Genomic DNA, 21,220 nt, shown 5'->3' with positions numbered 1-21,220 from the left:
TCGTCGGGAAGGGAGTGGAGCTGTGGGGTGACCACTGGTGGCCTCCAGAGTTGGGTCCCACTCCGATCCCGGTATCGGAAGTGAAAAATCTGGGGATATGGCTGGATGCGGGCCTTTCTTTTATAGGCCATACGAAAAGAACTGCGGCCTGCTGTTTCGGTCTTCTGAGGGGCTTGAGACCTGTTCTCAAGTTCTTTGACGCCCCGACCAGGCAGCTGGTGATCCAGGCCACTATCATCTCTCGCCTGGATTATGCCAGCTCTCTCCTGGCTGGGGCCAATCAGGCTGAACTAACCCGATTACAACGGGTTCAGAATGCTGCGGCGAGGGCGATCGTCGGCCTACCAAGATTTTGCTCAGTGACAGGTGTCCTTCGCTCCCTACACTGGCTTCCGGTTAGGAAGCGTATTCTCTTTAAAGTCCTGTGCCTCGCTTTTAAAATCTTGAGAGGTACAGGCCCGGAAATCCTGTCGAATTGTCTGTCTTTCTATGTTCCTGCCCGTTGCCTCCGCTCCCAAGGTCTGGCCCTTGCGGTGGTTCCCAGATTCAGGCTTAGCCGCATGGGAGGCCGCTCGTTTCGGGTACTGGCTGCGTCAGCATGGAACTCCCTGCCTGTTGAAATCCGCTTGCTTGAGGACCTTCTGACTTTCCGGAAGGCGATAAAAACCTTCCTGTTTTAGCTGTCTTTGTCCCTGCTCCTGTTTTAGCTGTTTATTTGCCTCTTTTTACATCCCGTTGTGTTACGAGCTACCTTGTCTTTGCGCCGGGACGCTCCTTGGCTGGAGTCGCTGCGCGCACAATAAATAGACGTAACATAACATAACATAACATAACTTATCAATACATCATCATAGCAAGCCCTCAAAAGACCTTTTGCTTATCTCCTCTCTCATTTATTGGGCGGCTATGAATTGTCTGAAGCATCAATAAGTGCTCTTCAAATTACTGAAATAGGATATCCTTAAAAATATCTTTATATATCCTATATACACGCAACATGCCATTCTCTATCATGTTGTCCCTTACCCTACTTCTAAATCTCCAATTTAAGACAGGTGTCTTTTTGGACTAAGACAGAACATGTAAGGAAATGACAGGAATAAAAATGAACAATGGAAATCACTGTTGCTTTATAAATCACTGTTGCTTTATAAATCTGTAAACCAGAAACTGGACTAACTGGCTGTAAAAATTAAAATTCTAGATGTTAAAAACCGTTTCAACTGTATAAATTGTCATTATGTAATTTTATATATATATAATCTATGTGTATTTTCACTTTATAGAAATTGTGTGGCTACTCCAGGAAGAAGGCGCTGGCCGCCGAAACGCGCGTAGAGACCCATTTTTCGCCACTTATCTACCATTGACAGACATATTTTTAACTTGTGTTTTTATTTGTTCTTGTTTTATAATCTTGTATGAAATTTTAACCTTTACGATTGTGTTATATTAATGATTTATTAACTGTGTAACTGCCAAATAAAAATACTCAAGTCTTACAGTCAGCCTCAGCCAATTGTTTATTTAATTCACTATTAATGTGTTCTAGACATTAGTTGCCTAGGTTGTTGCCTTCCAAATATATTGCTTTTAAGAAATCGCACATCTGCGACTTCTTAAAAGCAATCGCAATTTTAGAACTCGCAAAAATGTTACGAATTCTAAAATTGCTTCATGCATCCCAAAAAGCACTTTTGGAATCGCAAACGGCCGATTTTAAGGAATCGCACCGTTTGCGACTCCAAAAATGCTTGATGCATGTGGGCCATAGATGCCTACATTTTACATTGGCTTGAGTTCAATGAAGATCTGTTTAGCTATCAGAGGTTGTAGATAGTCAGGCTTGAAACAAGGTGACACTAGTATTCCTTTGTTTTGCGTTTTTTGTTGGACGTTGTCAATTTAGTGTTTGATAACCAAAAAAGTCAGTGATGTGTTGGATTTTTTAGAAAATGCTTGAGGCACCATCTTTAAGAGACGTAGCTGCAAGATATATAAGTGATAGAGGCAGCTTCAAAATATAGGGTAGATAGCATGTACACAGGCCTCTTTTCATTGGTCAGTCAGTGTATGTTTGATACTGTGTATAACATTCCTAGATGCATAGGAGCTGGCTTGAGCTAAAGAGCTCTGAAAATCAGGTCATGATGATGGGTAAGCAATTTTGATTTTGCTCCATGAACTGTTTCCCATGGTCTACCTCCTTATGCAGGAGACTTGTTTAAGTCAACCAAGTAAAACATCTTGGGTCCCACTCTTTCAAGGGTGGCCATGAAGAACATGAGAAACATACAGTTGATGTCAGTTGTAATTTTGCAACTTCACGCCACACCTCATAACAAAGTATAGCATCTCACTGGTGAGTACAGCCATCCTTTCACATCTATATTTCTTCAGCGCTGCATACACTGGTGCCATCCTACCACAGTAAATTTTAAGTGCAATATTGATGCTTGTTTTTTGGTGCTTCACACCCTTGGACCATATTTTTGCAGCGTAAATCTTTCTGGATTCACTATGCTGTGCATTATTCAGCACTCTAGTGGTTGGGTCCGGAATCGTAGTCTTTTTTTTTTTTTTTTTTTTCGTAGCCCAGGTGGGCGTCGACTTCCCACCTTTTGGTGTCCTTCCTGTGACGTTGGCACGCTTCCTGCGGAAGCTCCCACCTTTGGGCGCCATCTTCAGATTATTTTTTCTGCCGTTGGGTCTGGATCGTCACCAAGAGGTTCCAGAGATTTTGGAGAAAAGAAGAGGAAAAAGACTGAAATCTACCGAAAAAAGATTGGACAATAATCGAGAAACAAGACCACTGAACCGGGACGACTAAGGAGGAGGAGGAGAACATCTGAAATTTCGACTTCGAACGGAGAATGAGGGGGCCCCCTGAGCGCAGGAATGGACAAAACACCGTTCAAATTCTGCCGCAATTGCCACCACAAATACACGCAGAAGTACCAGCACCTGGTTTGCAACCTCTGCCTGCAGGCTCATGATGATCGGGGTCACAGCAAGAAGGCACGCCTGGGTGAGGATCTCCGGTTTCAAGCCGGAAGTACCGAATAACCTCCTGAACACCCCCTTCAATGGAGAAACCCTATTCGGAGCGCCAGTGGATGAGAAACTAATGCAACTCCAAAAAAAATGAAACTACAAGGTCCATGGGGGCCTTGCAATTCAGAGGAATGAGAAGGGGCATCCCGACACGAGGCCAAACGGAAGGGGGTGGAAACCAGCCAGGAACGTCACATCAGACATTCCAGCAGAGTTACCAGGGAAACAACCAAGCGAAGCAGGGTCCTCAGCAGCAGCAAACCTGGCAATAACAACCCAGGGGCCAGTCCTTTCGTGGGAGGGTGAATGGACACAGGCAAATATGAGAAGGCCAGCAACCCACCTCAAAGTGACTCCACCCCACCAAACGTGCCCACCCACAGAACACCTCAAAGGCGGGGGCACAAGGAAATAAGCAAAAAACCTTTAAACAAACAAGGTCAGGAATCAACGAAAATGTAACACCAGTAGGTGACAGACTAAAACACTTCTTCCAGGAGTGGAAGAAAATAACGACAGACAAATGGATACTGAACATCATACAGTTCGGATATTGCATAGAACTGGAAAAGAAGCCTCCAAACAGGAAACCAAAAAGAAAGGCGCACTCTGCAAAAGAACTAGCGCTACTCCTAGAGGAAGCACAAGAACTTCTCCACAAAGAGGCGATAGAAACAGTGCCATTGAAAGAAAGAAACAAGGGAGTGTACTCCAACTACTTCCTCGTGCCAAAAGTGGACGTAACATTAAGACCCATCCTGGATCTACGGTTCCTTAACCAATACATAAAAACTCAAAAATTCAAAATGACATCCCTACAAGAAGTCATCCCTCAGATGAGGGACGGAGATTTTATGTCCACCATAGACCTCAAAGTTGCCTACCTACACATTCCCATGAACAGACAACACAAACATCTACTGAGATTTGCCATAGACAAAGCGCACTACCAGTTCACAGCCCTGGCCTTCAGACTAAAATCCGCACCAAGGGTCTTCACCTAGTGCCTCGCGGCAGTAGCAGCACACCTACGAAGGGAAGGGATTCATGTATACCCCTACCTCGATGACTGGCTAATAAAAGCAAGTTCCTACAAACAATGCCAGAGACATTCACAGAAGGTCTCACAGATGCTGACAGAACTAGGATTCTCAATACACTGGGGGAAATCCTCAATGGAACCAGTGAAAATCTTCCTAGGCGCACAGATCAACACCATACAAAGCAAGGTGTTCCCCAGAGACAAGAGAACACTTGCCCTGCTGAAGGAGACATGTCAATACCAGAAGGAGCAACCTTTGACCGTGAGGACAGTGAGCAAGATCATGGTGATGATGGCGTCCTGCATACACCTAGTCCCCAATATAAGACTACACATGAGACCATTCCAGGAATGACTCCAACAACAATGGTCACAAGCTACATGGAGTTGGGAACATCTAGTGGTTGTAACGCACGCAGTGCAGGAGGAGATAGCGTGGTGGAAAGAGAACATAACAAAGGGGAAGCCTTTAACACCACCAAACCCAACAGTGACCATCACCACAGATGCATCCCAGAGGGGATAGGGAGCACACATGAACTAGCTCAAGGTGCGGGGTCTGGGGACTCCAACAGATGCGATCAAGCACATCAACTACCTAGAACTAAAGACAGTGTTCCTTGCCCTAAAAGCCTTCCAGAAACAACTGTACAAGCAGAGAGTGTTGATACAAACCGACAACACTACAACAAGGTTCTACATCAACAAACCGGGAGGAACACAATCAGTCGCACTATCCAACCTAGTGCAGGAGATATGGTGATGGGCCATCCCACTACAAATACCTCTTGGCTATACACCTACCAGGAAAGGACAACGTGGAGACAGACAGGCTCTGCAGACAGACATCAGCATCCCACGAGTGGGAGCTCAATGCACAAGAAACGCAAAAGCTATTCAAGAAGTGGGGGACAACAGAATTAGACCTATTTGCAACACACCAGAATTCAAAATGCCAATACTTCGCAACCAGGGCAACAATCCCAGGGGAATGCCCTTTGGATAAGCTGGTTGAAAACATTTGCCTACACGTTCCCCCCCGATGCCACTGATACACAGGGTACTCAGCAAATGCAGATCCAGCAACATGACACTGATTCTGGTGGCACCACAGTGGGCCAGGCAGTCCTGGTTCTCACAAATAGTGGAGATGGCGCAGGGACCACCTCACAAGTTCGAAAAAAGAAAGGACTTGCTCACCATGCAAAACGGGGAGGTACTCCAGCCAGAGAGCCTCTGCCTAGCGGCATGGCTCCTGAACACATAGAGTTTGCACACCTGAAACTCCCAGACAGCCCACTGCAGGTGCTACGGGAGGCAAGGAGACCTACCCACACTGAGGTGCTATGTGGTGAAATGGAAAAGATTCACACAATGGTGAATCAGGAAAAAGGTACACAAGAAAATGACCAAGGAATCAACCGTGCTAAAATATTTAACACACCTGCTAAAAGCGAACCTAAGCTCTACCTCGCTGAGAGTACACCTAGCAGCGATAGTAGCCTACAAAAGAGGAGAGACGGAAAAGAGCTTCTTTACATCCCAAGTAGTAAAGAGATTCCTGGAAGGAGCAAAAAGGATCGCCCCACCAAAGAGGATGCCACCACCGGCATGGAACCTTAAGTTAGTCCTAACGGAGCTTATGAAGGCGCCTTTTGAACCTATCCATAAAGCGTCACTACAAATGCTCACAATGAAGACAGCCTTTCTAGTGGCAATCACCTCGCTACGCAGGGTAAGCAAGCTGCAAGCGCTAACACTACAAGAACCCTACATCCAAATACACAATGACAGGGTGGTAATGAGAACGGACCCACACTTTATGCCAAAGGTGGTGTCAAGGTTTCACATGAACCAAACAATACAGATACCAAGCTTCTTTCAGAAACCAGTGAGAGGGCACTGCACACTCTGGACGCTAGAGGGGCAGTAATGCATTACATTGAAAGAACTAAAGAGCACAGGAAAACGAAGCAATTCTTTGTGTCCTTCGCAAGCAGTTTCATGGGAAGACCAGTAACAAAGGGCACCATTGCACGATGGATCTCACACACTATACAATTCTGCCACAAGAAGGCAGGGCAAGAACTACTAGGAGGGGCACAAGCCCACTCTACCAGGAAAAAGGGAGCAACAGTAGCCTTCCTGGCTAACACACCGATTCAAGACACATGTCTGGTGGCAACATGGGCTTCAGTGCACACGTTCACTAAGCACTACTGCGTGGATATACAAATGAACAAGGAAGCACAAGTAGGACAGAAAGTGATTCAACATATATTCAACAACCAACGCTCATCTTCCACCCAGCCGCCACAAACATAACAAACCGCTACAAAGTCTATGCACAGCATAGTGAATCCAGAAAGATTCACGCTGCAAAACGAATAGTTTCTTACCTGTCGGTGTTGTTTTGCAGTTTGAAGATCTTTCTGGATTCACTAGCGAACCCACCCACCTCCGCCAGAAAGATGAGACAGGAGGAGGAAGAAATACAAAGGCAATATACAGTCAAACTCTTTAAAAGAGATAAACCTGGAGTTCCTTGAAAAAGAAGGAAGAACCTGAAATGATTGGAAAAAGATCTTTTTTTTTTTTTTTACCAGGAAAAGCAAGAGTCATTTTACAAAGATAACAAAAATTAACAAAACATAAAAGAAGTTGTTATACAGGAGGTAAAGCATACTGAGCAAATAATCAGAGAGAAAAAAAACCACATTAATTAAAACTAAATGAAATCTCAGTAGACCATTAATCACTTGAACCATGAGATAGAAGTAAAATTATAAATCATAAATCAACCAATACCACTAGGGGTGATGCGCGCTTTCCAATTTACAATTGGAGACCAAAGAGCCACCCCGCGGGCCCTAGACCTGATTCCTCTTGTTTCGAATATAGCGGATTCAAATGTATAGACCGCTAGGAAACGCGCTAACCACATCTGAAAACTAGGTGGATCTGCATCTTTCCAACGGGCGGATAGAATTAGCCTTAATACAGCTGTGCCTATAAAGATTAATCTTTCTTCTGAATTAGTTAGATTTAGAGAACAATCATGGCCGAATAGAAACAAAGTTTCTGATTCTGGTATTTTATGGTTAAATATTTCTTCCCAGAAAGATACTAGCATTTTTTTGACCAAGGTCTGTTCCGGGCAGCTATAAAACATGTGAATAAGGGTTGCCGGTCCTTGGGTACATCTAGGGCATAGGTCATTCTCACGTTTACCCCACGTAAATAATTTAGCGGGGGTAAAATAAAGATCAAATACAGTTTTGTACAATTGCGCTTTAAGATTACTAGCCATAAGTAGCTTCTGGCTCATCTCAAGCACTCTAACAATGTCTACATTAGGGTTATTTAATTTCATAGCCCATTTCTTTTCAGTTTTGTCAAGATCATCATTTTGTTTTTTCAACAAATATTATACAGGGTTCCGATCGTGGTGTTTATTCTAGGTACTGCATCGAGAATTTCAATTTCATGAAGAGAAATTAGGGATTTATTTATTTATTTATTTCGAGAGTTTTATATAGCGCGAACAAGATCTTTGCAGATAACAGAGGGCTTTACAAAGGCAGGTGGAGGTTAGGGCTGCCATAGTCTATGCGAGGGATGACTAGAGCTTGTACTGCTGTTTGGAAGTCTTTTGCTGGGAGGAAGGGTTTCAATTTTCTCAAGGTGTTTTTGGATTCTTTGGCTTTTAGTGTAGCAAATAGCTGTGCAAATTTTAGAAAATCTCCATTTGGTAAATTAAATTTAGATTTCAAATCAAACAAGCATTTACAATGCAATGGTTTTGCCTTTGTTAAAGTTAGAGCTATTGGCATTGCTCTTGACATTATTTTTATTTGTTTTTTTTTAACATAAATAAATGGCATTGTCATTTACAATGCCACTAGCTTTATCTCTCGCAAATGACACACACAAACACACACAGAGCCCCCCCACACACACCCACACAGAGCCCCCCACACACACAGCCACACAGAGGCCCCCACACACACAGCCACACAAAGCTCCCCACACAGAGCCCTCCACACACCCACAGAGCCTTCCACACACACCCACACAGCACAAGCAGGCAACAGGGGCACGAAAACGGAGGCACAAGCAGGCAACAGGGGCACACGGAGGCACAAGCAGGCAATATGGGGCACACGGAGGCACAAGCAGGCAACAGGGTCACGAAAACAAGCACAAGCAGGCAAAAGGGTCACAAGCAGGAATTGTAATTTAGACGGGGCTGAAGTGGAGAACGGTCAGTAGGGAAGTAGTGCGGCTGGTGCAGTGGTACCAGGCTGAAAGGTGAGAGGGGCTGTCTGCACCCCAGTTTGGACAGTTTCCACTACCTAACAGGGATTGGTGGGAGGGGGGTGTACTTCTTGCTTTCTTTAGGGCTGTTACTTCGGGGACGCAGTGCACGCTCTTGCCTGCTGCCTGCTGCCGCCGGGACACGACAACAGGCAGGGAGAGGACAGGCTGGGAGAGGGCAGGGAGGGGACAGGCTGGGAGAGGGCAGGGAGGGGACAGGCTGGGAGAGGGCAGGTTGGGAGAGGGCAGGCTGGAAGTGGACAAGCTGGGAGAGGACAGGCTGGGAAAGGTCATGGAGGGGACAGGCTGGGATAGGGCAGGCTGGAAGTGGACAGGCTGGAAGAGGACAGACTGGGAAAGGGCAGGGAGGGGACAGGCTGGGAGTGGGCAGGCCGGGAGTGGGCAGGCCGGGAGTGGGCAGGCCGCGAGAGGACAGGCCGCGAGAGGACAGGCCGCGAGTGGGCAGGCTGGGAGTGGGCAGGCTGGGAGTGGGCAGGCTGGGAGTGGGCAGGCTGGGAGTGGGCAGGCTGGGAGTGGGCAGGCTGGGAGTGGGCAGGCTGGGAGTGGGCAGGCTGGGAGTGGGCAGGCTGGGAGTGGGCAGGCTGGGAGTGGGCAGGCTGGGAGTGGGCAGGCTGGGAGTGGGCAGGCTGGGAGTGGGCAGGCTGGGAGTGGGCAGGCTGGGAGTGGGCAGGCTGGGAGAGGGCAGGCTGGGAGTGGGCAGGCTGGGAGTGGGCAGGCTGGGAGTGGGCAGGCTGGGAGAGGGCAGGGAGGAAGTGGACAAGCTGGGAGAGGACAGGCTGGGAAAGGTCATGGAGGGGACAGGCTGGGAGAGGGCAGGCTGGAAGTAGACAGGCTGGAAGAGGACAGGCTTGGAAAGGGCAGGGAGGGGACAGGCTGGGAGAGGGCAGGCTGGGAGTGGGCAGGCTGGGAGTGGGCAGGCTGGGAGTGGGCAGGCTGGGAGTGGGCAGGCTGGGAGTGGGCAGGCTGGGAGTGGGCAGGCTGGGAGTGGGCAGGCTGGGAGTGGGCAGGCTGGGAGTGGGCAGGCTGGGAGTGGGCAGGCTGGGAGTGGACAGGCTGGGAGTGGACAGGCTGGGAGAGGGCAGGCTGGGAGAGGGCAGGCTGGGAGAGGGCAGGCTGGGAGAGGGCAGGCTGGGAGAGGGCAGGCTGGGAGAGGGCAGGCTGGGAGAGGGCAGGCTGGGAGAGGGCAGGCTGGGAGAGGGCAGGCTGGGAGAGGGCAGGCTGGGAGAGGGCAGGCTGGGAGAGGGCAGGCTGGGTGACGACAGGCTGGGAAGCAGAGAGGGTCTTAACTGAGAAGTCTGCCAGTGCGGAGCTCTCCGGGGCGCAGAGCAGCAGCAGGGCCCAGCAGAGCAGGGCGGGGGGCGGTAGGGGCTCGCAGAGGTGTCTCCTGGGGCAGCCGACCAGGTCCACCATGGTTTGGCTCCGAGCCCCAAGCTCACATGGTGCCAGCCCTCCTCCGGGGCAGGCGCTTCACACCTTTGTGACACTTCACACCCCTTCACTGGCCTCTTTTTAACAGAAGGCGATGGTTGTCAAGCTACGCTCCTTGCTAATAAACTAGCGGGTCAAAAGGGACATTTGCACCTAAAGTATCGGAGAAACCGATACTGGAAACGCACACAAGGGCTGAAGTAATGTGCTTAATTAATTTTATTCAACGCACTCCAATTTAACATATATGAGATATGATCACATTTACAGGAGCACATTATGCATTTTACGGACCTTCATTTGAAAACATGGACACATAAAACGTAGACACAACCATGCATACTAAGGCCGAGGGAGACAGCCTGGCATCTGATATATTGGGTATCACCAGTTCTTGTCCTTGTGTCTCGTCCATGCAACGAAAGTACTGACGTTCTCAGATGGGTGTGCGTTTACCTATGAGCAGGGCATATAGGATCTGAATGAGGGGCTAGTGTTTCAGCCCCCTAAAGGCAGTACTGGGGATCCGTTCCAGAATCCCCTCGTAGATGCGCCGTGCCACCTCCTGGTCCGAGGGCTGAAATTCCCGAATGTAAACTCGGTCCTTGGTCCTGGCATCCTCCTCTTCAGCGGCGACAAAGGACGAGGAGACCGGGGCAGCTGCTGGCATCAAGGGCCACATCTGGGAGGAGGACACGATCTGGGCATCTTTCTGTGTGCTCCCCGGTATGGAATTGTGATCTTCAGCCACTATTTTAGTCTCGCAAACCATTTTGGAAGACGAATACATCCTAAGTCATTCCGATCCTTATGACTCGTGGGGGGGGGGGGGCTCGCGCGGGGTGAGGGGGGGGGGGGGACTTGGGGGTGCGGGCGGGGGTTGGGGGGGGGGAGGGGGACTCGCGCGAGGGTTAAAAAGTAAATTTTTTTAAAATAAGAAAACTTACCTGACTGCCCGTTTCCGCGTCAGAGCAGAGGAAGCAGCTCTAGTGATGACGCGACTCTTTGCACCTGCCCTCCTCACCACATCTGTTGCCTACAGCCACCGGAAGCCCCTCTTTTTCGTCCACTTCTCACCACATCCAGTTTAGATTACAATTTACAAGTCAAGCGCCTCGAGGCCAGGCTTCCCTCCTCTGCTTGCTAACACCCTTCACAGTTTGCTACACTATTGGTTAAAGCTTTGCTGATGCATTGCTGCTCTCAAGTTGCTGCCAGTGCCAGTTTAGTTGCTCCCTTGGTTAATCATTTACATAGTTACACCCATGTTTATGCCATGGCTTTGAAAATAAATGTGGCCCATTAACACATAACATGTTATTTAGATTAACCGTACTAATAAGCACACATTCACACGTTACTACTTCGGTGCAAAGATCAAATTTAGATGTTATTATCACAATTCAGCAAAAGAAGCAGGAGAAAAACACCTATGTTGCTTCACAGATTGCATTCAACTATTACTCTACACAGGGAAACAACTCCCCTAATAGTCACAGATATCCCTTCGGTGTGGTTGTACAGTGCTGAACAAATTGCAATAGCCTCTGCATCCTGATTTCAGTGAAATATGGTTACAAAAATAAATAAAGAAAAGAAACACAATAAAATTCTCCGGCACAAACCATATATGCAGGTGCACAATATATAACATGAGATTTAGTACCACAGTTGAGTTTAGGGAGGGGGGTCATGGCCTGTTTTACAATGGAAATAAAAGACAAATTATATACCTGCGTGTTTATTATATATATATGTGTGTGTTTACACACACACACACACACATACACACACACACACAACTCCCGCTCCCGAGGAATAATTTATGTATCTCATTGATTTCCTTTTTCCTGGTCACAAGCTGATTACTCGAGTTGACAGAAAATATCCGAATACAACGAACACATCCAAACATGATACCCGGATTCACCACTAGTATTGATGCAATCAGCCTCCCCTGCAAGAAATGTACACAAAACGGGGACATTTCCATTGAAACCACGGACCACTGCAAGCCGAACACTGCAGGAATCTGCGAGGCAACCCTTCACTTCTGCATACAATTGTGCTCATTGTGCAATGTGTGCGTTCATAAAATCTCCCTCTTCTCAAGAGCACACTCGAACATGCCCTGTTCTTGTACCACAGAGAACGGACAGCCGAACAGCAGGTGCAGTATTTGCATTTCTGTTTTCAAAAACATGATCCGTTTTAAAAAAAAGAGGCCAAGTATTCCATACCTAGTGTGGCAAAACAATCATGAAATATAAAAAATACATAACGGGTGACAAGTGTTTTATGGTCTAAGGTGGGGATGGACATCTTGTGAGTAAGGGGAGAGCACAGTAAATTCCCGCTTCCTTTCCCCCATCTTCCTTCTCTCCCTAAGCTCTCACGAGCTCTCGAGAAGAGAGAGACACTCGGGAGAGCACCTACCGTGTCACATTCACACGCGCACAGACGGTGCTGTCACAGGTACCCTATGACGCAGAGGAGACTGCAGCAGACACTTCCACGTGCCGAGCTGCGCGAGGCCCGCGGTGCCCAGTGTAACATGGGGCTCCCAGTGCCAGGCACCAGAGCCACGCCCCCACCAGACTTGTAATTAAATATGTGTCAGCCTCCTGTCACCAGGAAGCTTCTCGGCACCAGCAAGGGAGGTTAATCGCTTTTTTAGGGCAGTGGCTAGATTGCTACTTGATACATTATGGAGCCCCATTGTTAATCCTCCTGGCTGCTCCACTTGGCCAGACAGACTGTGTGATCCTCGGACGCTAGCTTTAGCCAAGTGTGCCTCAGTTCTATTCGCAGGATACAACGGAGAGCGGGAGGGGGGCGGGAACGGCCACACACTGACAGCGGAGGGGGAGGGAGGGGGGGGGGTGCGAACAGACACACACGGACACACTGACAGCGGAGGGGGGGGGTGGGGGAGCGGGAACAGACACACACGGCAAAAAAAACAAAGCACTCACGCAAGCAGGAAGGCGGGTGCCGGTCAATGCCGGACCAGATTCGGGGGCGTTCCCGGCTTTCGGCTGACGTCGCGTGACGTCGGCAAAAGCCAAAGAATCTCGGGAACGCCCCCGAATCTGGTCCGGCATTGACGGACAGGCCCCTCGTCCAATGGCTAGGCTCCATTTATGGAGCCAGCCAATGAATGACGAGGGCCGACCCAAAGCCACACTACAGTTCTCATCAGGTTTTCGCCTGCGCGAAAAAGATGCGCAGAGCGCATCTTTTCGCCAGGCAAAACCTAAAAAGGTAGTATCGAAATCGTTTACTAAAAACTCCCCGATTGTTTTGATACCTAACTTATCCCATTTCTTTGCAGTGGAAACAAAATCCTGACCTTGAGTAAGGTTTGAACGCCAAAGCGGCGTATACCGATTGATCTTCCCGATATGGATATATTTAACCACTTTAATCCATATTCTTCGTGCGCTAGCGATTACTTCACCCTTGTAGTCCTTATAATTTCTTGCCTCGGTTTTCGGTAGGAGTAAACCCTTAGCTTCCTGACCTAAGAGAAGCTCATATATTGTAGGTATTTCTTCAGCGCCTGCTGGGCTCTCTAAGTTATAGCCACTAATCATAGGAGTAAGCTGTTTTAAAAATGCTGCCCAATGATATAGAATTATATTAGGTATAGTAAGGCCGCCTCTATCAAACGGGAGTGATAAGAATGCGAGTGATCTTCGGGTCTTCCCATTTTGCCATATAAATTTCGATATAAGAGAATTAATCAACACTAACATTGCCTGCTCAATGGCTAGCGTGATCGCCCGGAATAGATAGATGCATCTGGGTAGCGTGTTCATTTTAACGTAGTTGGCTCTTCCTATGATAGAGAGAGCTGGAGGCTATTGACCCTTTCGAAATCACTCTTAATCTTAGCCACCAGTAGATCAAAATTAATTTTTGGCAATAGCTTAATGTTTGTACAAAGAACAACACCCAGGTACGTGGGCTTTTCAACTCTACGTTGATCCAGACAAATAGTATGGTTAGTACATAAAATAATCGTTTTTCCTTTATTGAGAGAATAGCCCGAGCAGCGTCTGAATTCAGTGGTGAGTTTCTCTATTTCACAAATAGCCTCAGTCGGGTTTGATGTAATGACCGCGATATCATCGGCATAGGCCAACACTTTGGTTTCGAACTGATGACTAATGATAGGTTTAATAATGTTGCTGTCTAATAATTTCAAAATAAGGGGGTTAATATATAGAGCAAAAAGTAGGGGTGATGTTAATATGTCCCGATAATGACCCAGCTGCTAAAATTTTTGCTTTGGGGCGAAGATACATTGATTTAATGGATTGGATAAATTTGGGGCCGAAATTGTTGCGTTTCATAATTTCCCAAAGAAAGTCCCATGAGACGCGGTCAAAAGCTTTCTCGGCGTCCAGCAGGATCATTGACATTTGTCCCCCCCGTGGCAACTGTGGCAACGATTGCCCTACGGGTGTGGTCTGTGGTTGGAAAAAGATCAATGACACAAAAACAAGAAGAAAAAAAATCCGAATGGCGCGCAAAGGTGGGAGCTTCCGCAGGAGGCGTGGCAACGTCACAGGAAGGACACCAAAAGGTGGGACGTCGACGCCCACCTGGGCTACGAAAAAAAGACTACGATTCCGGACCAAACCACTAGACCTTGGAATAATGCACAGCATAGTGAATCCAGAAAGATCTTCAAGCTGCAAAACTACACCGACAGGTAAACTATTTGTTATCATTGATTATTATTCTGCACTACCTCGCTGTGCATAGTTTAAACAATGTGAATGACCTACCTGGCACAATAAGTCCCCAGATTTGCTTGAATTACTTACTTTGCAGTCCGTTTCACCCTAACCCCCACAATATAATCGGCAGCTGCTCGAGTTCAGATTTGCGCCACTAACCTTGTTCTCTGGTAATCCCGGATTGATGCTCATGACTACAGCAGCTAACCGCCATACTGTCAGTATACAGTTCCATGAAGGATAAAATACCTTCATGCTTGATAGTGGAGCACTGTCTTTAATTGTGGGAAATGTTTGTATTACATGTTGACTGTCAAAAACATACCAGCCCATCTGAGAGATTACCTTTAGATCTTGTATATATTTTATATAGGGATTTCATTGTAGAGTGTGGTGTCCAATGAGAAAAAGGAGGAACTCTTCTTTTGGAACTCGTACCTGCAAGTTTCAGTTTGATTTTTAGCTTCACTAGCCATTTGTGGATTTGGAAATGAGAAGGGCAAAACACAATATAAAATAATAATGCTTATAGTCTGTGTGAATGTAGATGCACATACTTACGCCTGCTATCTGCTGTTCGGTCGCTTGCAAATTATTCTTGTTTGAAGATGTCTTTCGAGTTCAGGGATGTGGCGACACTCTCTTCTGAGTGTACATCGCACAGGGGCACCAAATCAATATTATTTTCCATTGGATTCAGAAGTGGGCCCCAAAATTGTCATGTCTGTGACGCATTTTCCATCTAGACCATTTGGTTAGTCTTCCATCCATTCGCGTCGGTTTCAGCTGAGCTCTGGTACCATCTTCTCCCCATCGCCCTACCTTCAGCGGCATCAAAGTCCATTGTTAACACCCTGGGGTGTCAAGAGCATAGCCCTCCTCAGGGGCCGAGCACCACCTCCATTCCTCTGTTGCCAGAGAATTCTGTATGAGGGATGGAACAGACATCCTTCAAGACCTGGGCTTGGTGCCACTCTAGATACCCTTGGAAATACCACCACGAGGGGTGCAATTTGTGCCCGTCACCTGACCATGACCACTCTTCTGTCTCTCGTACCTCGCCTTTCATTCTAAAAACTCTCTTCTGCACCGTTGGCACACAGAAGGAAGCAGTGGCAGGATGTCTCAAGCACCCAGGACTTTTCGCGAGGAAGATCCCCATTCTCCTGACCATGCAACCATCACCTAGCCACACGCGAAACCAGCATTCATAGAAAATTGAATGAGTGCCAAAAACTGTACCTCATACGAAGACGAGACTCAGAGCCATGAGTATACCTTGGCCCCTGAGGGCCATATCACCAGGCTGGGTTCCCAAAAAAAGTCTCATGCTGAGGCAGAGTGCCCAGAAAAGGCCAACCACAAGTCTGCCACCTTCAGCGGTCACCACTGACTAAAGGCTTCAGAGACCAGCAAGTCTCCAGTCAAGAGTGTCGATTTCACCCCCCCACACCCCGATTCACCTTTGAGCCCCAACTTCTCCAAGGGAGTAGTGGTCTCATTTAAAGCTGACACTGAAACCTCCATTTGTGCCGGCCACAAGACACCAAAGCCGTCCTCCGCACCCAGGTAAGGGCGAAGTCGAGGTCCATACCACTGACGACACCTGGAGATGAGGACTTTGAGGTTTCAACAAGAACTGGATGCTAGACAAAAGCACCTCTTCATTCATCAGGTCATGAATAAGAACTCAGGAAAGTTGCCTCCCCTGCCTCTAAAAATGATTCTCGCCTTTGAGGAGAAACCTTCCCCCAGGTCTCCCTCCCTAGAGCTGGCACCCAGGAAACACAGGGACTCTTCTCCTACCACATAACCCACCTAAACTCCAACCACACCAGCACCAAACCCATGTGCACGTCCTCCACAGAATCGTCAATCGTCAAGAGTTCATACTCAGTCAGGCAACCTTGATTGCACCTTCGACCCTTATGATCAGCCACCAGGCAAAAGCCCCACCGACTATTGTAGGATGCTGGCTCTGTATATACTATACCAAAATGAGGCATGTGTGCACAGTCTAGTGGAACCCCAAAGGTAGGCAGAGGTAAAAGTAGATAGCCCCTTACACTCTATTAGTGGTAGTGTGGGCGAGCAGTAAGGCTTTATCAGAGCGTAGTGTTAAGCATTTGTTGTACACACTCAAACAGCAAATGATGTCACACACTCAAAGACTGAACTCAGACCAATTTGATTTGTATAAAAATATTATTTAGTTATTTTACTTCTAGAACCAAGCCTGGTGCAGGTAAGTGAAATAAATGCTTTGCAACATCTTATGTACTGTTTTACAATTGAATACAGGTTCAAATGCAGTTAAATGAATTACAGGTAGGTTACTGTTTTGAAATTGTCAGTTACTTTGTGAACTACTTTACACGTTACTTATTGCATTACTGTTCAGGTTACTTTTGCTAATCAGTGTGAAATGCCTAGATATCCCACTAAGACATCTCCTAGACAAAAGGTAAGTAAATCACTTTTAGTATATTTGCAGTTTTGTCAATGATCCATACAAACCAACTCCACACTTAAAACAATTTTTAGGAAAAAGCAGTCAATGCAATCCTAAGGAGAAAAATAGTTATTGGTTTACAGGTAAGTAGTTATTTGTGGGAGTTGGTATTCTGGGGTTAGAACCAGGGTTCCCCCAGGGTCAAGGAAGCACCCTTAAAACACCCTCAGCGGCACTAGGGCGGCCGGGTGCAGAGTCCCAATGTTATCCAATAGGGAATAGTGGGCCTCCGGTTAGTGACTGCTCACGAGTAGGTCACAAGGTTGTGGGGGTAAAGCTCCTGGTGGTAGGCTCAGGGCAAAGGGGGATCAGAGTTGGCACCCAAGGGACACCCACAGCGGCGCAGGCGTGGTTGGGTGCAGGGTGCTGTTTTGGCGTCTGTGCCCTGTTTATTTCAATGAGGATTCTCCAGTTGCAACAAAGACTGCAGGCTCTGGGATGAAGAACTTCTGGAGGTGACCACCGGTTGGAGAGTTAAGTTGGGATGCTGGGACAACGTCAGTTGGGCCACCCAAGGCAGTGGGACTTTGGGTGCAGGGTTGTCCTTAGGCGCCAGGTTATACTTACCAGCTCCAGTTGTGGTTGGGGAGGGTATCCTCCAGAAAGAGGCTGCAGGCTTCTCTTGGAGATTTGAGACAGGTCCGAGATCACCAGATCTCCGGTCAGGATCGCAGTGGAGATCTCCTTGTGGTGTTGGGCCACTCAAACTCTGGGGATGGGCATCTAGTGCAGAGTGGTGGATTTGGCCAGAGCCATAGTCAGTAGGTGAACAAATCCGGTGCTCACGAGAGACAAAGTCTTTCTTGTGGAAGGCAGGTCAGGTCCTCTGGATTATTAAGGTTGCTGGCTGCAGGACACACCTGGATTTCACTTCTGCAGGTTCGAGGTGGGGGCAGGCCGGAAGAGCTGGGGTCAAGTCAGTGGGCGTCCTCCCCTTAGCATTAGCACAGCTTCTTCCATCCTTCTTTTTTTCTTGGTCAGTTCTTGTCTGACGAGGCAAGGTTCAGGGGTGCCCCTAAATACGAGATAGGTAATTAAAGGTTGGGACCAATGGATCCCTTCCTTGGGGTGGGTACACCGCCTATTATGCCACCCTCCATTGGGAGGGGGGCATATGCCTTCCTCTGCTGGTTGGCTGAGTTCCCCCATCTGCAAGATGGTGATGACTGAGAGTTGTGCTTCACCTCACCTCCCCCACCTGAGGGGTGGAGTTGGCAAAGGTGAGCACACCTCCCTTCCTCACTTGGTTGTCCTGAGGATTCTCCCACTCAAATTGGGGGTCAGACAGGTGGGGGCCAGTTGCCGGAAGCAGCAAAGGCCTGGGGAAGCTCACAAAGGCTGCAAGCCTTTGAATCTTCCCCTTCGTGGACCTTGCCCATCCTGGGTAAGGAGGCTTGGCACCTCGTCCCAGGATGTGCATTGTTTCAGACCCCCGAGAGGACTCAGGGGTCCAGACACATGTCTGGTGGTGGCAGCTGGCGAGCAGCCACTCAGCCTGGACACTAGTGTTAGGTCGTTTTTCAGGGGGCATCTCTAAGATTCCCCCTGTGTACATTTTTCATTAATTCCCACACTGGCATCGGTGTGGGTTTAATGTCATGAGAAGTTTGATACCAAACTTCCCAGTTTTCAAAAAAGCCATTATGGTACTGTGGAGTTCGTAATGACAAACTCCCAGCACCATATACTCTTAATGCCATTACTGCACTTACAACGTCTACAAATTGGCTTAGACAATGTAGGGGTACAGGGCTAATGCACCTGTACCCTCACTACTGATATAGTGCACCCAGCTAGAGGGGTGACAGACCTATGCCGAGGGAGAGGAGGAGGAGGGTCTATATGTGGGTCTGTCCCATCGAAGGGTGGCACAATAAGTGCTGCAGCCCTTAGATGCCTTTCCTGTCCAGAGTGCCCTTTGTTCCTGTGGTACCATTTACAAGGGACTGACCTGTGGCCAAAGAGTGCCAATTGGGTTTCGTTTTCAATGCAGTTTATGATTAAAACATAGGCCCTGAGTACCTGTTTGGCAGGAACCCATGGCACACTCCGTCAAAGCACATCAGCAGTTTAGCTAAAGTGGGTGCAACCATGTAAAAAGAGGGCACTTTTTACAACTATCCCTGCAGTGTCCCCATGTGATCCAGATGTACACCATTACCCAATCAGGGCCTCACGCCCCAATGACAACACTGCCTACCATGAGGTCATTCAGAAGGCTGCAGCCTTTCAGAACGTTTACATGCATGTTTCCCATGAGGAGGAGGATTTTCTTTTACAGATACAAATCGCCCTCTAAGAATTTCAAAGAGCCAGTCAAGGCCAGCGTAGTCACCTGGAGACAATGTAAACCCTCTCCCAGCATACGTTAAGGGGCAGCTTCCCCCCCCAACTTCCTGGTGATGCACACTGCCCGTAAGCATGCCTCAGCCGAGGCCACCGTTGATGCTGCTACTCCCGACAAGGGAAGCAAGAATAATGATGCACTATGCAAGAGGGTGGCATTAAGAGCAGAAAAACCATTGATAAATAGGCAGTTTAGTGGCTCTCCTGCCACATTACATGGCACAATGGGTGGAGATGGAAAAGTTCCTTAAGCATCTCCCAAAGCAGTACAGAAAGCGTAGAGAGGAGATACTGTCTGAGGGTGAGTTCATCTCCAATGCCAACATTCACTGCACATTTCATGCTGCAGACAGACTCTAGGGGTTTTAATGCCAGCATCATACACGTGTGCCACTCCTAGCTCCATATCTCCGGGTTCAATCCTGAGGTTCAGCAGCATCTCCTCATCCACCCGTTTGACAGGAGCACTTTTTTGACCCACATTTATGAGATGCTTGAAAGAAATCAAGAAAGAAAGGCGACATTTAAGTCTATGGGAGCTCTTCAGTCCACTCCATACAGGTGCTCTTTTCGAAAAGAGTAACTGCATAGACTAGCAGCAGGCTTTGTTGTATGCCCAGTAGAACCTTCAGCCATGCTTATTTTTTTTAATCTCCTGGAGACCGCTTTCTACAGTAATGCGGAAGCTCTACCAAAATAACCTGTAGCAATTAGGACAAGAGTATGCCTCCGCTTGTTGGTGAGGCCATCATTAACATTCTGCTACTGTGCTAAAAAAAACAAGGGGTTAGTGTAAAGCATGCAGTTTATGCGAAAGGAATTGCTCACCCATTGTCAGTCTTCAAAGCATTGCAAGAGTTTGTCTAAGTCGGTCACATTTCTGCTTATCTCGAGCGAATGTAAAGACCCACTGCATCTGATTCATTCTCCACACCTCAGAAAATGTAAGAAGTATATACAATAAACCCTGCCCTAGTCCCATCCAGCATGAATGTAAACCCTTGCAAGTCCACTCCTTCCAGCAGTGCCACAGGGTGTTGGTTGTGCCTGCACACTGTGGCAATCCAATGATCTGGCCCTGCCCCTCACACACTATTCTCTCCCTGTGGATGTCCTAAAGGACAGCCCTAAAGCTGCGGAAATGGACCCCAGCTATGCTGTCCCAGTGCGTGCCATTATGTTTCATTCTTCACAGATACTGCAGAGGAGATCACATTCGCAAATTTGTACTTTGCAGAGATCAGTGTAGCTTTGCTTCAGCCCCTGATTATCAGGCCCACAGGGCAGCCACAATGTTTAAGTCTTTACGTTAGCCAGGTGCTGCCGCCAGAACAGCCAAGGAACAACTCTTTCCTGATACATGACTAGCTCTAACCCCTTATTGGAGCTCTTCAATTAGTGGAAATTACTGTATTGAGAAAAACTGAGGTACATTTTTGCACCGTCTGCACAATTGACCCTTTTGAGGCTTCACCTACAATTTCTTTCTTTTAAAGTGTATGACTGTGTTTGCTTTCCAGGCAGCAACAATGTTCACGCCAGAAACATACGCAAGTGAATTACAGCTATACTGGGTAGCATGAGGTTCTGGTGATAGTGGCAAGGGGAGGGATTTTGCCTTGAGGCAGTTTCATCACAGTCTGCAGTAATCCCCAGGTAGGGATTCTGACAAAATGTATGTCATTAGGAAAGGCCCTATTGGTTGATCATAAAGATGGAACCTTTTTGTATAACCCCCTACTTGTGATGCTG

At 47.7% G+C, this 21,220-nt stretch overlaps 1 protein-coding gene across 1 annotated transcript in view; it reads left to right on the top strand.

Moving 5' to 3' along the window:
- The window catches only part of METAP2 (methionyl aminopeptidase 2), a 163,848-nt gene that overhangs the window by 103,502 nt on the left and 39,126 nt on the right, over positions 1–21,220 (top strand). The window lies entirely within an intron of this gene.

The sequence above is a fragment of the Lissotriton helveticus genome, chromosome 1_1 (genome assembly GCF_964261635.1).
Source record: "Lissotriton helveticus chromosome 1_1, aLisHel1.1, whole genome shotgun sequence".
NCBI lineage: Eukaryota > Metazoa > Chordata > Amphibia > Caudata > Salamandridae > Lissotriton > Lissotriton helveticus.
Note: the sequence above shows the minus strand (reverse complement) of the source record. Positions and strands in the feature narration are given on the sequence as shown.